This window comes from Benincasa hispida, chromosome 8 (assembly GCF_027475165.1).
Source record: "Benincasa hispida cultivar pf3 chromosome 8, pf3_genome.v1.1, whole genome shotgun sequence".
Taxonomy (NCBI): domain Eukaryota; kingdom Viridiplantae; phylum Streptophyta; class Magnoliopsida; order Cucurbitales; family Cucurbitaceae; genus Benincasa; species Benincasa hispida.
The window spans coordinates 11,907,790-11,925,942 of record NC_143485.1 but is presented as its reverse complement, the minus strand read 5'-3'; the positions used below and the strand labels follow the sequence as shown (position 1 = coordinate 11,925,942).

The 18,153-nt window shown below is 36.5% G+C and overlaps 1 long non-coding RNA gene across 1 annotated transcript; it reads left to right on the top strand.

Annotated features, from left to right (window-relative positions):
- Positions 1-3,482: 3,482 nt before the first annotated feature.
- LOC120083878 (uncharacterized) lies at positions 3,483-8,988 on the top strand. The gene is made up of 2 exons (XR_005483568.2): positions 3,483-4,115; positions 8,457-8,988. It is a non-coding gene; the product is annotated as an uncharacterized LOC120083878 (long non-coding RNA).
- Positions 8,989-18,153: the final 9,165 nt, after the last annotated feature.

The following is an 18,153-nucleotide window of genomic DNA, read 5'->3' as shown; positions in this document are numbered from 1 at the left end:
GTGCCAAAATGTGGAGGAAAATTGCCACCGTCTCTTGGACATCAACACATTGAGTAGGTGCCAGCCGACCAGTCGTCCTAAGCATGTTACAGAGGATGAAAGTCCGTCTATCCATCCACATGCTCTTGTGACTCTAAATGTCATTCTCCTAAATAAGCCAAAAGAAGTTTAGCTGTCTAATTCGATGTCCAATGTGGGAGGGTTGGTTCTCTATTCTACGATGGTTATTTAGTAATAGGACCAATATTAGGAATAGTTGTCTCTTTGGGACGTGGTGATGATTGAAAGGATTGTAAAGACTTCTTCATTTTCCATATTTTGGGATAGAAACCTAAATCCCTAGGATACAAAAGGAAAAATAGTTTTATGAGAGATTGGGTCTGAATTGAAATACATTACAACTTCATCAGTTATTCAAGTGTTTAACTAGTAGGTTGATAAATTAATCATCTCATCCTTAAATCCATATAAAAAACGGTAAGAATTTACATTTGAATTATATTAAAAATCTATCATTTAAATGAAATTTTAAAAATAAAGAGTAGCAGGTAGCATGGTCTTTTTTATGATTTATATTAAAAACCTATGATTTAAATAAAATCTATTTATTTATTTTTATTATTCTTTTCATAAGTTGGTCAAAGGTCTTTTTATTTTTTTTATTTTTAGTATTCTTTTCATAGGTTGGTCAAAGGTATGTGAAAGTTGTTGCATTAGTATTTGTTTCAATAATTACTAAAATAAATTGTTTCAAAAATCTTCATTAGTATTCGTTTCAAAGATTAATTACTAAAACAAATAAATACATTTTTTCAATTAAACATGATTATATTAATTGTTAGAAAGTTGTTGCATTAGTTGGCCAAAGGTCTTCATAAGTTGTTACATTATATTAATCACTACACATGAATAAATTACTAAATTAATTAATTAAAATATTGATAATTGACCATAATTTATATGTTGATAATTTATATTAAAATAATTAAAAATGATTATATTAATTACTGAAATTTATTAAGTCTAAGTAATATATTTGTATTTATTAATTAATTAAGCTATATTTTTATTGTTTAATCTTTTAGAAACAAAAATCTCACACTTTTGCAAGGTAACTTAGGTAACTTCAATATTAAGAAGCATGTAAACGTTAAAAATAAATGAAGACAATGAAAATACTCATAAAAAAACTTAAAAAATTTAATAATACCAAAATTAATAACACCAAAAAATGCCAAACAATTCGTGTAATATATCTATTGTAGAAGTAACATGCCAAAATTAATAACACAAAAAAATACAACTGACATGGAATATAGGAGAATACAAAAAAAAAAAAAAAAAAAGTAACACACCAACCTCAAACTAATTGAATATTCCGTATTAGTTTTGACTGCATAACAAAACAATAAAAAGAAGCTAGAAAAAATCTAGAAATACTTGAAATGTAGGAAGAGAACTAGTTCGAATAGAGAAGTACCTATATTACTTCTATGAAGTACGATATGGATGGAGTCCACGGGTTACCGGATCAAAACACAATGAGGCACCCTACCACTTACCAAACAACCAAAAGTTAGAAGTTTAATAATATGACAATAACAAAACCAAGCATTAGAAAGTAGAGAATGAGAAACCGAAGCTAAACAACTCACTGGATTGACAAAATAAATTTTGGACAATGGAGGCTCGCAGTAAATAGAGAAGGACCAATGTTGTTATATAGGAAAAGTGAAGGGAGAGGCGTGGTTGTTGAACATTAATAACAGTCGCAATAAATATTAAAAAAAAAGTGTGACCAACCTCAGAATATTAAATTTAAATCGTGAGTAAATGAACTCAAATCCAATTAATAAATTGGTTGAGTGATTAATGAAGTGGTTGAATGGATAGTGGAAATACGCAAATGGAATAAAATCAACAAACAAGCAGAATAGTTATTAATAAAATCAACAAACAATCAGAGTCATTACTAAAGTAGGTGAGTAGTTTAATAAATGAAGTAACTAATAATGAATAATATTGAAAACATGCAAAAAATTAATAAACAGGACTAACACAATTCAAGGTTCACCAGGGCATTAAGATTAGAACAACACAGAACAATATTAAAAATGAAACAATAGGTTGTATGTTTAGAAAAATTTGAAATTAAACATGGTTGGAAAATCAAAACAATGCATGAAATTGAAAACGAAAATTTGAAATTAAACATGGTTGGAAAATCAAACATGGCTGGAAAATCAAAATATGGCAAGATTAAAAATGAAATTAAAAATTTGAAGAGAAAGACACAGAACAAGACACAATATTAAAAACGAAACAAGAAACAGAACAGTCTCATCAATAGGTTGCATGTTTAGAAAATTAAACATGGTTGGTATTAGATATAAAACTGATTAGTTAGATATTAGTCATACCATTCTGTTATTAAAGTTTCTGTTATGCCCTTTATGGTCTTTTTACATTATTATATGATGTATAAATATATCTTCATCGAGGAATAAAAAGCATTGAGTTCAATTCTGCTATGATCGAGTATGAACAAATATGATCGAGTATGGTCGAGTATGATCAAGTATGAACGATCAAGTATGAACGAGTATGATCGATTATGAACGATCGAGTATGATCGAGTATGTTCAAGCATGATCGAGTATGATCAAGTAATTCTTTCTTCGAGATTTCATCTTCTACAATTCTAATAGCAGAAAAATCAAAACAAGGCATGAAATTAAAATTTGAGGAGAAAGACTCATCATTGGCTGATTTAGGGTTTATAAAATGAACCTGAAGTGGACAACGTTCTCCCCTACCAAGCTGCAATTTCTTCAACCTGTCCCTGCCATGCATGCAACAATCGATGACCGAAGCAACACCGAGGTCCAAAAACAAACCATACAACGAGTTATGGGTGAAGGTGGACCGTCAAAACAACAAGGACATGGTTGAGGAGAAGATTGAAGCAGCAAGGGGGAAAAGGGAAAACACCAGATCTGGGAGAAAACAATAGATCTGTGAAGAAAACAATAAATCTATGAAGGAAAATGAAACGATAACATACCATACGCATGAGAGAGAGACGTGGTTGAGGACAAGTTTGAGGAGAAGATTGAAGCAGCTAGGGTTTCAGAGGATGGTTGAGAGAGACGGAGGACTACCGATACGCGTGAATTGGAAGGAAAATGAAACGTGACATGCGATACGCGAAGGAAAATAAAACGATGAGATACGAAACATGGAAGAAAAATGGGCCCACAAACAATTCAAATCGGTGAGATAGGATAATGAGCCCTAAACACTGAGATGATATACAAACCCATGTTATATCATCTCATATTGGGCCCCCAAACAGCCTATTTCTATTTAATTGTTATTTTAGTTAAAGTCTTTTGAATTGTCATGTATGTACTTTAAAGTAGGTAATCATTTACTTTTACACTCTTACTCTGTGACGTAACTCCCCTTAATTGGTGTGATTTGTAAGAAAATCTTATCTTGTTGTACTACTCTAAACCTTATATTTCAAAAACTCTAAAATTGTTTCTTGGTATTAGAACTACATAAATGGCTTACACCGAAACCGATTTTTCATCACCTGATTCACCAAAAGAAAACCCAGACTTCCCGAAATCAACAACAAGGTCGAATTAAGAAAAAATATTGATGAAGGAGTTTGTTATCAAGTTCGATTAGGAACTTGTTCTGTCGGAAATCCCAGCTTCACCAACTTGCTCAACCAAGTTTCCTCGATTAAGCTTGGGAGAGGTAACTTCATTCTGTGGTAGAATATTGTGCTCCCTATTCTAAAAAGCTACAAACTTGAAAGTCATCTCACTGGAAGCACATCCCACCCTGAGCACTCTATTGACATTCCTCCTTGTGAGGATGAACCGAAAGGATTATTGATGCCCAACTCAGAGTATGATATATGGATTGCCGCAGACCAGCTACTTATTGGTTGGTTCTACAACTCAATGACACCGAAGTCGTTGCGTAGGTCATGAGACATGATGAAGCTAAACCATTGTGGGATTCAATTCAGGAGTACTTTGGAGTTCAATCCAGATCCCAGGAAGATCACAATCGAAAAATGCTTCAAGAAACTCGCAAAGGTACGATGAGAATTCCTGACTACTTGTCTACAATGAAAACTTATTTTGATAATCTTCAACTTGTTGGATACCCTGTGGATATAAGAAGTTTTATTTCATATGTTGTTGTTGGAATTTGATGATAAATATACCCCAATAGTCTGTGTTATAAGAAGTCAAGAACTGTCTTGGAGAAAGATACAGTTCAACTTCTTGTCTTTTGAACACCATTATGAACGACTTCAAACTCATAAGCAATCTGTTTCGATGAATCTTGTTCAAGCTGAGAAATCTAAGCCCAACCAGACTTCATCCAATCAATTCAACCTACCACCTCAAATCATTCTATTCGTGGAGGAAGGAACAACAGAGGACAAGAAAGATACTCTCCTTATCCCTCCAACAATCGCCCTATGTGCCAAATATGTGAAAAACTTGGCCACACTGCTATCATTTGTTATCACTGGTATAACAAAAAGGACAATCAACCTGCTGGAAGTAATATGCCTCTGCAAATCCCATCTCTCTTGCCTCACCCGAACCAGCTACTCTTCTTACCTATCCTGGAACTCTTCAAAATCCAGCTTGGTATTTGGATAGTGGTGTCACCAATCACATTACCTCTGACTTAGGCAATCAATATTCGAGGAGAATATGCCGGTATGACCCAAGTGGTTGTTGGTAATGGATCTAAGTTATATGTTACTCACATAGGAACTATTACTCTACATTCCATATTTGGCATTATTACCCTAAAGAATGTGCTTTGTGTCCCTGGCATTAAAAAAATCTAATAAAAATTTCTTAGCTTACAAAAGATAATTCTGTATTTGTTGAATTCTCTGTCTTGTCCTATTTTGTTAAGGAACTGAAGTCCATGGTAGTGGCACTAGAAGGAAGCCTTGAGAATATCAGTTGCTAAGAGTTTTGGGAGCCTCAAACAAAATTATTGGAAATAAAGAAGTTCGAAGGTCAACATAAGAAGCAACCACTTCTGTGAAGACCTAGAACCTACATGCTGCAAAGAACCTGACACCCTTGACTGTTTATGCTTTTCTCTTATACAAAGAATGTATGGCATCAAAGATTCGCCATCCTTCTTTTAGAATTTTGAGTCAAGTTCTCATTAATATAAAGCTTCTATTCAAGGTATTGACAAAGAATCATTTTGTGAGGCTTGTAAATTTGGAAAATCTTATAAGCTCCCATTTACTTTATCTACTTCTCATGAAACTCAACCTCTAGCATTGGTGCATACTAATTTATGAGGACCGTCCCTTATTTATTCTGTGCAAGGATATAGATATTATATTACCTTTTTGGATGACTACAGTCGATATGTGTGGATTTACCCCCTAACAACTAAATGAGAGTCCGTTCAAGTTTCTAAAGAGTTTAAGTCTTTGATTGAGTTGCAACTTAATACCAAAATTCAAACTGTGAGATGTGATGGTGGAAGAGAGTTTAAACCTATTATATAATTTGCTCAAGAACATAGTATTCAAATCCAATTATCATGTCCTTATATATCTCCTCAAAATAAAACACAGACACTTAGTTAAGACTGGTGGTCTTCTTTTCATATGTAGCCTACCTTATTAACCAGTTGCCATCTACAGTCATAGATTATAAATGTCCCTTCAGTGTTCTTTATAAAAAGGAACCTGACTATCTGAGTTTATGGTCCTCTGGTGCTGCTTGCTACCCCTGTATTCGACCCTATGAGCAACATAAATTCAGATTTCATACAGAAAAATGTGTGTTATCGACTCAATAAGTCTATCTTCTTGTGGACAATACCAACTAGGTAGCTGGGAATATAGCATCACAAGATGGAATTCACTCATTCCCTCCTTTAGGGTAAGTAGATAGGTTATTCTCTTAAGTGCCGACTCCATGACTTGAACAATGAGGCCTCACCCTCTCACTGGCTCGAGAGGAATTTTATTTATGGTTGGATCATAAACAAATTGTTCATTAGAGGATCAGTGGTACTAAAGGAGTAAGAAGTAACTACAAGGGTAGAACAGTAATTTGACCCAGTTGTAGTTACGAACAACCTATGAATGATCGACTTATAGGAAATGATTAAAAATCAATAGATACATAAATATTCTACAGTTCCTAAGAGCGCAGTTATGGGTATAAAGTAGAGCGTCCCATAGTATTGGGTTATATGTCTTAAAACTCGCAGTTTGTAAACTTTAAACATATTCTATTCACAATAAAGATGTTATTAAGATTTTCTCAATAAAGTTGTTATTGAATATGTAAATTGCATTTAGAGATTCCTAAATGCAATAAACTAACGAACTCATGACTATAACAAGAATACTTAAATTTTATGTGGAGACATAAAAGAAGATCAAGTTTGAGTATATAACTAAAATGGTTTATAAGTATATGGATAGGGTTGAGTACCTTATCATGGGGACACTATGGATGTGGTCCGCTTTGTATATTGATACAAACGATGTGATCCCAAAGTTGTTCATATGGAGACATGCTAGTGGAGGCATCCTATGCAAAAAATGTTTGCATAAGACCGAACCACGAAATAGTCACTTTTTTTTTATAAAGACTGTTTATTGTTAAAACTGACTATTTCTATTCGATGACCTAAGGTAACTCAATCTCAATCCTGAGCTAACTATGAACTTTTGTTTATTCGGGATTATCCTTTAGTCTACATGGGTAAGAGTAGTTCAACATCGCCGCTGAATAAGCCTCCCATTTTAGGGGTAAGACCGGATAGATAGCTGGGGACATAGTCCTGCAAGACAGAATTCACTCTTACCCATTTTAGGGTTAGCAGATAGGTTATTGCATTAAGTACTGACTCCTGGTCTTGAACAAAGGGGCCCCGTTCTCTCTATGGCTGGGAGGGACACGATTTATTGGTAGAACCATAAACCAATTATTCATTAGAGGATCAAAGGAGACTTAAGAAGCAAGATGTATTATAGGAGTAAAACGGTAATTTGACCTAGCTGTCAATAAGAACAACTTGTGAATGATCGACTTATTGATTATGGTTAAATCAAGTGGACAGAAATATATCTACAGTGAGGAGAGTGCAACTATTGAGTTATAGTTGAGTGTTTCAGTAGTTAACGAATATTGATTAATTCCGTTAAAAGAGTTTAGCCAGTTAATCTCAAATCGTTGGAGCTCATGATCTATAGGTACATTAGGTCCCTCTACTAGCTCGTAAAAGGACTCAACCTTAGAATAGCGTGTTGAGAGAATTTGAAATGTTCAAATTCTCTCAACACGTTATTCTAAGGTTTTAATTAAGATTTGGTTTAGGGTTTTGGATCATTATATTCGATATAATTAATGTTTGATTAATGAATTAAACGGTTTTTTAGTGTTAAAAATATCTAAATGAGATTTAACAATTAATTACATGAATAAGGATTCATGTTTTGGATTAGGTATTTAATTAATTTAATATTTGATATTAAATTATTTATTTAATTAATTAAATATTTTTAATTAATTGTTTATTTAAAATAAAGTATGTTAAATAAATTTGAATTTGAAAATTTCAAATTATGAAATCAATTTCTTTTAAATTAAATTTTATTTTATTAGAACATAAAATTAAATAATTAAAAAAAATCTAAAATGGAAAGTGGAATTTTTCCACTTTTTTCCATTTTTTACACCTAAACCACTAATATTAAGTAGGAATTTGAGTGTCAATCTCCCAATTAATCTTATTTGCATGTTTGAAATGAATAAATACATTTTTATTTAAAGAAAATTTGAGCATGCAACCCTAAGTTTGAAGAGGAAATTTTTGTAAAATTTCTCTCTCTCTTCAACTCTCAAAATCTTCCCAAATCCTCTCAAATTGGATCTCATCCAATATAAGGCATGAGAATAGTAGAGAAGGCTCTTGTGGTAGTCTACTTCAAGGTTTGAAGAAGAATTTCTTGAAGAGTTGAAGTAATCAAGTGGATTCTACAAAAGTATTATCTATAAACCCTAATTTCTGGAAAAATCATGAACATGCATGCTAATCCTCTAAAACTGATATAGTTAGAGTACTTAAGATCCAAATAGCTTCCGTTGGTTGAGTGTCAACTCCATTATATTGGTATCAGAGTATGTTTAAGCACCCAATTCACGTTAATTTTAGCTTGATGGGTGTTTTTCATGAGTTACATGAAATGGGTGCTAAAGTAGATAAATTATGGTATAGGTATTAGATTTCTCTTCAATTATGAAGTAATTGTTGTAATTAGCTCTTTGTTATGGGCCTTAATGTGTGATTAAGAGTATGTAAATTTGTTAGAATCAATAGAGTTGTAATTAGGTTGTAACTGAAGAAGATTTAAAGCATCCTCACAACAGGTGAAGTTTCTGCCTTATAGCATTGCAATGCCGCCCTTGGAGCATTGCAACTCTGTTCTTTAGCCAGCCCAAATCATAAAGAAAATCCTGTGGCATTGCAATGCTGGAATGAAGGGTTGCAACGTTCTTCATCCCAGCCCAGAAGGTGTGTGCGTGAAGGAATTGGCGGTTCAACAGAACCGGTTCGGCCAGTTTGGGTGTTGGAGGTCCGATTCAACCTGTTTTAGATCAGTTCAGCCCAAATTTCTTCTTTGGAGGTCTGGATCGGGTGGTTCGAGTAGTTCAAGACTTGTCATTTTGTAGTAGTTTTAGGCTTTTGTTGGCTTAGATTGCAAAAACTAGTCCATTTCAGTGTATGTTTAATTATTTATGCATTTTGAATGTATGTTTAATTAAATTAAATCTTGTATGTGCATAAAGTATGCCATGTAGATTTAAAATCCCACCATAAGAAACTTGTTTCATGTATTGAAAGTATGTTATAATATGTTATAATATATAGTATGCGTGATTTAGGATGTCATGTATTTAATATGAGTTGTTATATTAAATTATAGAATGCTTGATGTATGTTATAGTATGTCTATGGTTTTATAAAGTGATAAAATGAATTAGACATTTAAAACCTATAATAAAGATAAGATGCATGCTCACCTACAGTTAACGAATAACAACTTGTTTTAATAGTTAAAATAGGTCGTTATCTTGTAAAACCTTGGTTACAAACTCAACTGGTCTATAATCCTATCTAAGGTTGGAGGTATTAAGTTGACGGTTTACAGAATACATGCTACCTAGGAATTATAGCCGAATTATTAAGTGTTATCAACCCGATTTATGAATATGTGTGAGCAGTATGAGGTAACAAAATAGTTTTATCACTTAGACATCGTAGGTTAAATCCAAAAATAATTGTTATACTTGGATAATCACCTAGACTTAGGGTGTTTTAACCAACATATACCTAAGTAAATGAATATACCCAAACAATTAGAACACTTCAATGGGAGATTATTATATATAATATATATTATTTTTAGCTCTCACGTTCTTAAGAGTTCACACTGTGAGATCCATGCTCGAACTTGTGTCGCTTTAACACGACCGCTCCATTCGGAATGTGTTTACATGGGTCAATAACAAGGTGAATAGGGGAAGTTGTTCATAGTAAGTGGGTGAAAGAAATATGTTAACATATTCTATGTTCTCTTCCATTAGTTTGATCCGTGGAATCTTATATTGGATCTGCTGTTGTTTTTAGGCGACATTAACTAGTTGTTTTTCTAGCGACTATCCCTTCGGAGGGTTGTAACATAGGATTCAAAACAACTCAAAATTAAAAAATGAATAGGGTTTCTTACTTTCGTTTTCAGCATTGTCTTTCAATTCGGGAGATTGTTGATACCGTTCTATGAAAATCTTAAAATGGAAGGTCACATTTACAAGAGTTACTAAATGTTAGTACATTCATGACAAAAAACGGTAACTAAATAACTAGTGGAACTAAGAGTTATTATAGAATTAGTTTTTAGCCAAGAATGTCTTGGTTTAGTGAATGAGTATTTGACTGTCCATCGGTAGCATATATTCTAACTCACTCAAGTATGGTTGCAAATAAATAATGAAATCTGGGTACATTATTACTTTTGCTAAAATTAAATTTGGATTTGGATGAAATTTCCTAATAGAATTTGTTTATGTTTCAGCATGTCAGATTCAATTATCCAACTATTAGCTTCTGACAAATTTAACAGTGAGGGTTATTCAAACTAAAAAATAAAAATCAATAAGATACTAGTTGTAGATGATTTAAGGTTCATTTTAACGGAGAAACGTCCTCCAGTTCCCAGCTATACTGCAAACCGAAATGTTCGGGATGCATATGACAGGTGGGTCAGGACAAATGAAAAAGCCCGAGCTTACATCTTAGCTAGCATATCTGATGTGTTAACTAAGAAGCATAAAAACATGGTTATCGCTAGGGAGATCATGGAGTCGTTACAGACGATGTTTGGACAACCATCCTCATCCGTTCGACATGATGATATTGAAGAAAATCGAAATCGAGATTTCCATGAACAGCGGAACAAGACTATTCCAAATTACAATCATGAATCAACAAATCATTTACAGTTGACTTCAAACAAACGGTTATGCAATTCATACAGAAATTACAGCATGTAAAATACAAAGGAACAGAGAATAAAACTCTACACACATAGGCAAAAACGTCTCCATGCTCCGATGCGCACTCTGATCGAACAACAGCAACCACGAGTGCTCGATCTACATGATCGCAACACCGCACGAACACTTCGCGCTCGTCCTCAACAATCTCTTCGGTCATGATCTTCTCCGCAAAACGAACTAACTCCTTCGCAGCACCACGAACGCCCTCCAGAAAATCTTGACGGTGTTGAGTTGAGTCTGACATCATCAACAAGGCGACCTTGATTTTCTCGATGTGAGAATCCAGAGGGTGGACTCTGTTCGGACTTGGTATGAGGCAGACGAACGAAGGAAACAACGATTGCGTACATGACTGGGAAAATGGGAGATGGCTGAGACCTATCGTATAGGTCGATGCCCAATCGTTTAGATAAAGCTATGCGATCGTTTAGCCTATCGTTTAGCTCTGTCTGTCGCGTACAGACTTTACATGATCGTTTACCTTGGGCCAGCGATCATTTAGTAAACACTGCACGATCGTTTAGCTCGCATTTGCACGATCGTTTAGTCGCCCAACCTTCGTTTAGTAAATCTGTATTTACTTGACAACATCGTGAGTTTCTTTTTAGCCGGAGAGAAAATTCAAAACTTTTTCAAACTTTTGTAAAAAAAACTTCTCTTCAAAATAGAAAACCACTTTCCTTTTAAACTCACGGTTACCATGATCCAATAACCACCTACTACTCTGGTTATTTAAAAAGAAAAAGTATTAATTATCTAATAATTAATATTATTATGAACATAAATAATAACCAACTTATCCTACTATATTTATAACCTATAGTTTTAATATTTCATCTCATGAAACATATAAACCATAATTCTTTTTCTATTCCATGGTACTTAATGTAAATCTCATTTACATCAATCCTCCACTAGATGTATCTTATACATCATACCGATTATATCATATATAATCAAAATACCTCTTGTCAATTTGAACATTTCAAATCACCACCAAGAACTTATCCTCAACAGAATCCAAGCTACCAAGGAGACCTCATAAACTTGTAGATCTGAAGCTCCAACGGTACATGAATAACTGACTAAACTCTTTAGTCATGGGATCCACCATCCGTTAACTGCCAGACACTCCACTAAAGACCGACAGTTGAACCCTCCTCACTACAGATATATTATATGTCCATCTTAATTAATCAATAGTACGACAACCCTTCACAAATTGCTCGTAAGTACAGCTGGGCCAATAACCATTATGCCCTTATAGTTACATCTGTCTCCTTAAGTACTATTGACCCCTCTAATGAACATAAGTCATAATTCTACTATGACTGAGTCTTCTCTTCCAAAGAAAAGCTGTGGCTACTATGTTCAAGCCATGGAATCAGCCCTTAAGGGATCAATCTCTCTACTTATCCTTGCTTCGGGAAAGAAGTGAATTCCATATTGTGGATTGAGTTCCCAGCTCCCAGATCAGACAAGTCCCCAAAAAGGTAGAGATGTTGAGTTTGCAATCTGGCCACTCTCACCCATACTAATCAAAGAACTGCCCTCAAAGGCAAGAGTTCACAAAACACTCATGATTGAGGTCGTGTCACCTATGGTCGTTTAGGTGATATGCAAATCTCTAGTATCAACTGCGCTATATACAGAGTCTAGTCATCTCGTAGTCCAGGTCTTATACAAACTCTTTGTATAGGACACCCCGCTCCACGTCTACACACGAATGGTCAGGATCTATCATCTATAGTAGTTTACAACACTTGCAAACCTCTACAAAGTGGGTCATATCCGTAGTATCACAAGGATTAGGTATCCCACCTTAATCCTTATACTATAGATTGATTTAGGTTATCACTTAAGGCATGATCCACCTGTATATCACATATACATGCTTATGTTGCATTAGAAAGAGATACACAAACCTTGCATAATCATCTATAAAAGAGATGAAATATTCATACCCATCTCGAGCTCTAACATTCATCAGACCACAGAGGTCTGAATATACAAGCTCTAAGGCTTCCTTGGTTCTGTAATCTTTTCCAGTAAAAGGTTGTTTGGTCATCTTGCCTTCAAGGCATGATTCACATACCGGCAAGGAGTTTTCTTCTAAACTCTTTAGAAGTCCACTTTTCACCAACTTCTCATTCCTATTAAGGTTGATGTGACCTAACCTTAGATGCCAAAGATGGGTGTTTTCTTTTGGAGAAACCTTTAGTCTTTTAGCTATTGTTGTCGTACTGAATATTTCAGTGTTAAACAAGGCTTTTATGACTAATGGCCTTAGTACATATAAGTTATTTTCCATTGAACCAGAACCAATCTTCATTCCATTCTTGAAAATAAACACTTTATTCTCAGAAAAGGAGACGGTATAGCCTTGTTTAATGAGACAAGAAACCGAGATTAAGTTCATCTTAATATGAGGAACTACAAAAATATTATCCAGTAACAGATAACATTTCTTGTCAATAAATAACTTTAGCCTGCCTACAGCAACAGTTGAAACAACCTCACCATTACTGACTCGAAGAGTCATCTCTTCCTGTGGCAACGTTTGCCAGAAACTAAATCCTTGGTAAGAGGAACTGACATGATGGGTAGCACTTGAATCAAGTATTTTATAACCTAACTCCTGCAAACACCATCCGAAAGGGGATGCATCCTAGGGCATCTTAAGGCCAAGCATGAATCTCACGATGTGAACATACAGGGAGAAACGTGAATGGAATCATAGACATATCTGATATGCCTCCTCCTCCCACTGAGTATTTTATAACCTAGGGTTTAGTTTACTTAGAAAAAACACAACTAAGGATTTTAACTAAATGACTTTTAGATTTTCCCAAGAGTAACTTTTACCTTGGATAGTTAAACAACTTTTGATTATCATCCATTAAACTCTTTAACAGAGTCTTTGACCAAATTGTTGCATGCTTGTTGAAAATCTATCTAATTCACCTTTCCAGGTAGGTTCCCAAGTAGGGGTGTTACATTCCGTTAACTTAAGAACCCTAGCCTAGCCAGAACCTACATTAGACAAAAGGTCCCTTATAGATAGGTTTACAAAAAATTTAATCTTTTATTCCAACCAATTTAATCCCATTAAATCGATTGTAATACCCCGCACATTTTTCTTAGTAATAATGTAATTTCAGTAACTCTATTATTTGGAATTTCAGTAATTGTCATTAGTTGGAGTGCATTTTTGGAATTTTGGACTTCAAGTATAAATGCGGGAATTTAAATGTTGGCGTGAAAATTATTCAATTTTGAAATTCAAGAGATGCACCAGCGATGGACAAGGGAATTCGTGATTGAGCCACTGGGACTAGTTTTTAAGCTTTCGCATCATGAGATTTAGAGTTCTTTTCATGTTTCTCTTAATGTTAGTTTTGACGTTTGAAACTTGTTAGTAAATTTTTTTTTTTCATATTTATTTATTAACCTTTATGATTTATGGTACTCTATTCTTGTTTTTAACGTTTGCATTTAATAAAGAACTTTTGAACTTTCTTATCTATTTAGCATTTATTTCAACATAAAGAAATATCGTTTTAAGTGCCATGCATGCATGTATTTTAGTAACGGCCTAACTTAAATCCTAGGGGATCGGGTCGTTACAGTTGATATTAGAGCCCATGTTTTTGGATTCTGTAGACTGACTTACTACGTAAGTCTAGATAGTCCTTGTAGCACAGTAACAGATCCCTCATCATCGCCAGGTACGTTCTACTAATGAAAGTTTCAATGCATATATGAGAACAATGATGTAGTGTTTTAAATGCATGATGTCTGAGAAAGACCCAGAAATAGTTAGTTAACGTACGAATTTATGATAGGACATGGCAGCTAAACCTAGAACAAGAAAGACAGTTAGAGAAGAAATGCAAGCAGAGAGAGCTGAGAATAGCCAGGCTGCTCTAGCGGCTCCAATTCTGCCCGTGACCCAAGTTGATGAAAAGGCGATGGAAGCTAGAATTAGTGAAGTTGTTGCAACCACTCTAATGGGAAAGCTATAGGAACTGATCCGTAGCACGATTGCAGGATAGCTTGCCCAGACCCAGGCTCAGGAGGAACCGGTGCCACCCAAGCCGTTACGACAAACTCGACCATAGGACAGAGATATGCAGGGCCTGTCTCTTGAGGCTAAACATCTGAGGGATTTCCGGAAGTATGACCCTCGCCCCTTTAATGGATCGTTGGGGGACCTCATTAATGCAGAGATGTGGCTGTCATCTATTGAGATAATATTCTGTTTTATGAGGTGCCCGAAAGAGCATAAACTTTAATGCGCAGTTTTCATGCTGACTGGTAACACGGAAATCTGGTGGCGTTCAGCAGAAAAGATGATTGATACTGGTGGTGAACTTGCAACTTGGGAGCAGTTCAAGAAATGCTTTTATGAGAAGTACTTCTCGGCAAACACGTGATACAATAAACAGGCAGAATTCTTGAACTTGAGGCAGGGGGTTATGTCGGTCGAGGAATACGAGTAAGAATTCGATAAGTTGTCTCGCTTTGCTCCTGAACTAGTAGCCATCGAGGCAGTGAGGACTGAAAGATTTATCCAGGGCCATAGAAGCGGACTGCGAGGGATAGTGCATGCCTTGGATCTCAAGACGTATGCTGCGGCACTACGAGCCGTTGTGAGGATTGATGCCGACTCCCAGGTAGGAGAGGAATAAAGGAGTTCGCTCGAGATTAGGACCTCCACAGGGCAGAAAAGGAAGGCTGAGCACAGGACTCCTGAAAATCAAAGAGGAGCCAGAACACAGTGAATGCTCCACGTCAGTGGGGACAACAGGGTTCCCAGGCTATGACTGACAAGGAGGATAGACCGATATGTACCGCTTGTGGTAAGCAACACTGGGGACGTTGTCTAGCTTGCTCTGGGATTTGTTTTCGATGTGGCCAGAAGAAGCATATATCAGATAGATGCCCGAGAAGGAATGCACCTGAGCACAAAGGCCAGCCCGTAAGTTCATTCCAGGGAGGCCAGAGCCGCCAGCAACAAGGTGTTTTCTACCACTCGGCGTGAGGCCGAGAAGTCAGACACCGTGGTGACAGGTACACTTCCCATTTTGGGACACCATGCTCTTGTTTATTTGACTTTGGCTCTTCGCACTCGTTTATATCTGCTGTATTTGTGAGGCATGCCATGTTAGACTCAGAACTTTTGCCATATGCATTGTCCATTTCCACTCCATCAAGAGAAATCATGTTAGCTATAGAAAAGACAAAAGCATGTCAGGTAGAGGTAGCCAATCGCGCATTAGATGTAACCCAGATAATTTTAGATATGCACGATTTTGATGTTATATTGGGCATGGATTGGTTAGCTACTAATCATGCCAGCATAGATTACTCCCGTAAGCAGGACATCTTTAACCCTCCTACAGAAGTCAGTTTTAAGTTTAAAGGGGTTCGGACCATAGTCCTACCCAAAGTGATTTCCGTATTAAAGGCCAGTAGACTATTCGACCAAGGAGCCTGGGGCTTTATAGCCAGTGTGGTGGACACTAGAGAAAATGAAGTCACCTTGACTTTAGAGCCAGTAGTGAGGGATTTTCTAGACGTTTTTTCATAAGATCTTCCCGGACTACCCCCGCAGCGGGAGATAGATTTTGCCATTGAATTGGAGCCAGGCACAACCCTTATTTTGAAGGCTCTATACAGGATGGCCCCGTTAGAGTTGAAGGAACTGAAGGTTCAATTGCAGGAGTTGTTGGACAAGGGTTTCATACGCCCTAGCGTGTCACCATGGGGTGCACCTGTTTTGTTTGTGAAAAAGAAGGATGGATCGTTACGCTTGTGTATTGATTACAGAGAGCTAAACAAGGTGACCGTCAAGAACAAGTATCCCCTTCCCAGGATCGATGATTTGTTTGACCAGTTGCAGGGAGCTACGTTATTCTCTAAGATTGATCTCCGGTCAGGATACCACCAGCTGAAAATAAAAGACAGTGACATACTGAAGACAGCTTTTCGTTCGAGGTATGGACATTATGAGTTTTAGTGATGTTGTTCAGTCTAACGAATGCACCAGCAGTGTTCATGGAACTGATGAATAGGGTGTTCAAGGAATTCCTCGACACCTTCGTGATTGTTTCTATTGATGACATCTTGATTTATTCCAAGACAGAGGCCGAGTATGAGGAGCATTTGCGGAAAGTTTTGGAGATGTTGAGGGCCAATAAGCTATATGCTAAGTTTTCTAAATGTGAATTTTGGTTGAAGCAGGTGTCCTTCCTAGGGCATGTAGTATCGAAAGAAAGGTGTCTCTATGGACCCTACAAAGGTTGAGGTAGTTACAAGTTGGGCTCGTCCAACCACAGTCAGTGAGGTGCGCAGTTTCCTGGGGTTAGCAGGCTACTATAGACGATTTGTAAAGGATTTCTCTCGTATAGCTGCCCTATTAACTCAGTTGACCCAGAAGAGAGCGAAATTTGTTTGGAATGAGGCATGTGAAAACAGTTTTCAGGACCTCAAACAGAGGCTGGTTTCAGCCCTAGTTCTTACAGTACCGGACGGATCAGGTGGTTTTGTCATTTACAATGATGCGTCCAAGAAGGGGTTGGGATGCGTATTGATGCAGCAGGGTAGAGTAGTTGCTTACGTTTCACGCCAGCTAAAGAAGCATGAATAGAATTATCCCACGCATGACTTGGAGTTAGCAACAGTAGTTTTTGCTCTCAAGATCTAGAGACATTACTTATATGGAGAGAAGATACAAATTTTCACCGACCACAAGAGTTTGAAGTACTTTTTCACTCAGAAAGAGTTAAACATGAGGAAAGAAGGTGGTTGGAGCTGGTGAAGGATTATGACTGTGAAATTTTGTACCACCCGAGAAAAGAAAATGTAGTGGCAGATGCTTTAAGCAAAAAGGTGGCCCATTCAACAGCCCTCATTACCAGACACACTCACTTGTGAAGGGAACTGGAGAGGGCAGAGATTGTAGTGGAGGTGGGAAAGGACACGATACAGTTAGCACAGTTATCTGGAAGATTATTGATCACAGCGAGACGACCCTTATCTGGAAGAGAGAGTTCGTAAGGTGGAGTCAGGCCAGGATGGCGAATTCTCAGTTTCAGCGGAAGGTGGCCTCCTTTATCAAGGGCGTCTGTGCGTGCCAGCAATTAGTGATATTAAGGATGAGTTGTTGTTAGAGGCTCATAGTTCCTTATTTTCGATTCACCTCGGCAGCACCAAGATGTATCGAGACCTGAAACGTTACTACAGGTGGAATGATATGAAAAGAGAGGTTGTAGAGTTCGTCAGTAAGTGTTTAGTGTGCCAGCAAGTGAAAGCCCCGAGGCAGAAGCCCGCAGGCTTGTTACAACCATTGAGTGTACCAGAATGGAAGTGGGAGCATGTGTCTATGGACTTCATCGTGGAGTTGCCTCAGACAGTCAAATGTTTCATTGTGATATGGGTCGTTGTAGACAGACTTACGAAGTTAGCACATTTCATACCTGGAAAGCCCACCTTTTCAGTGAAT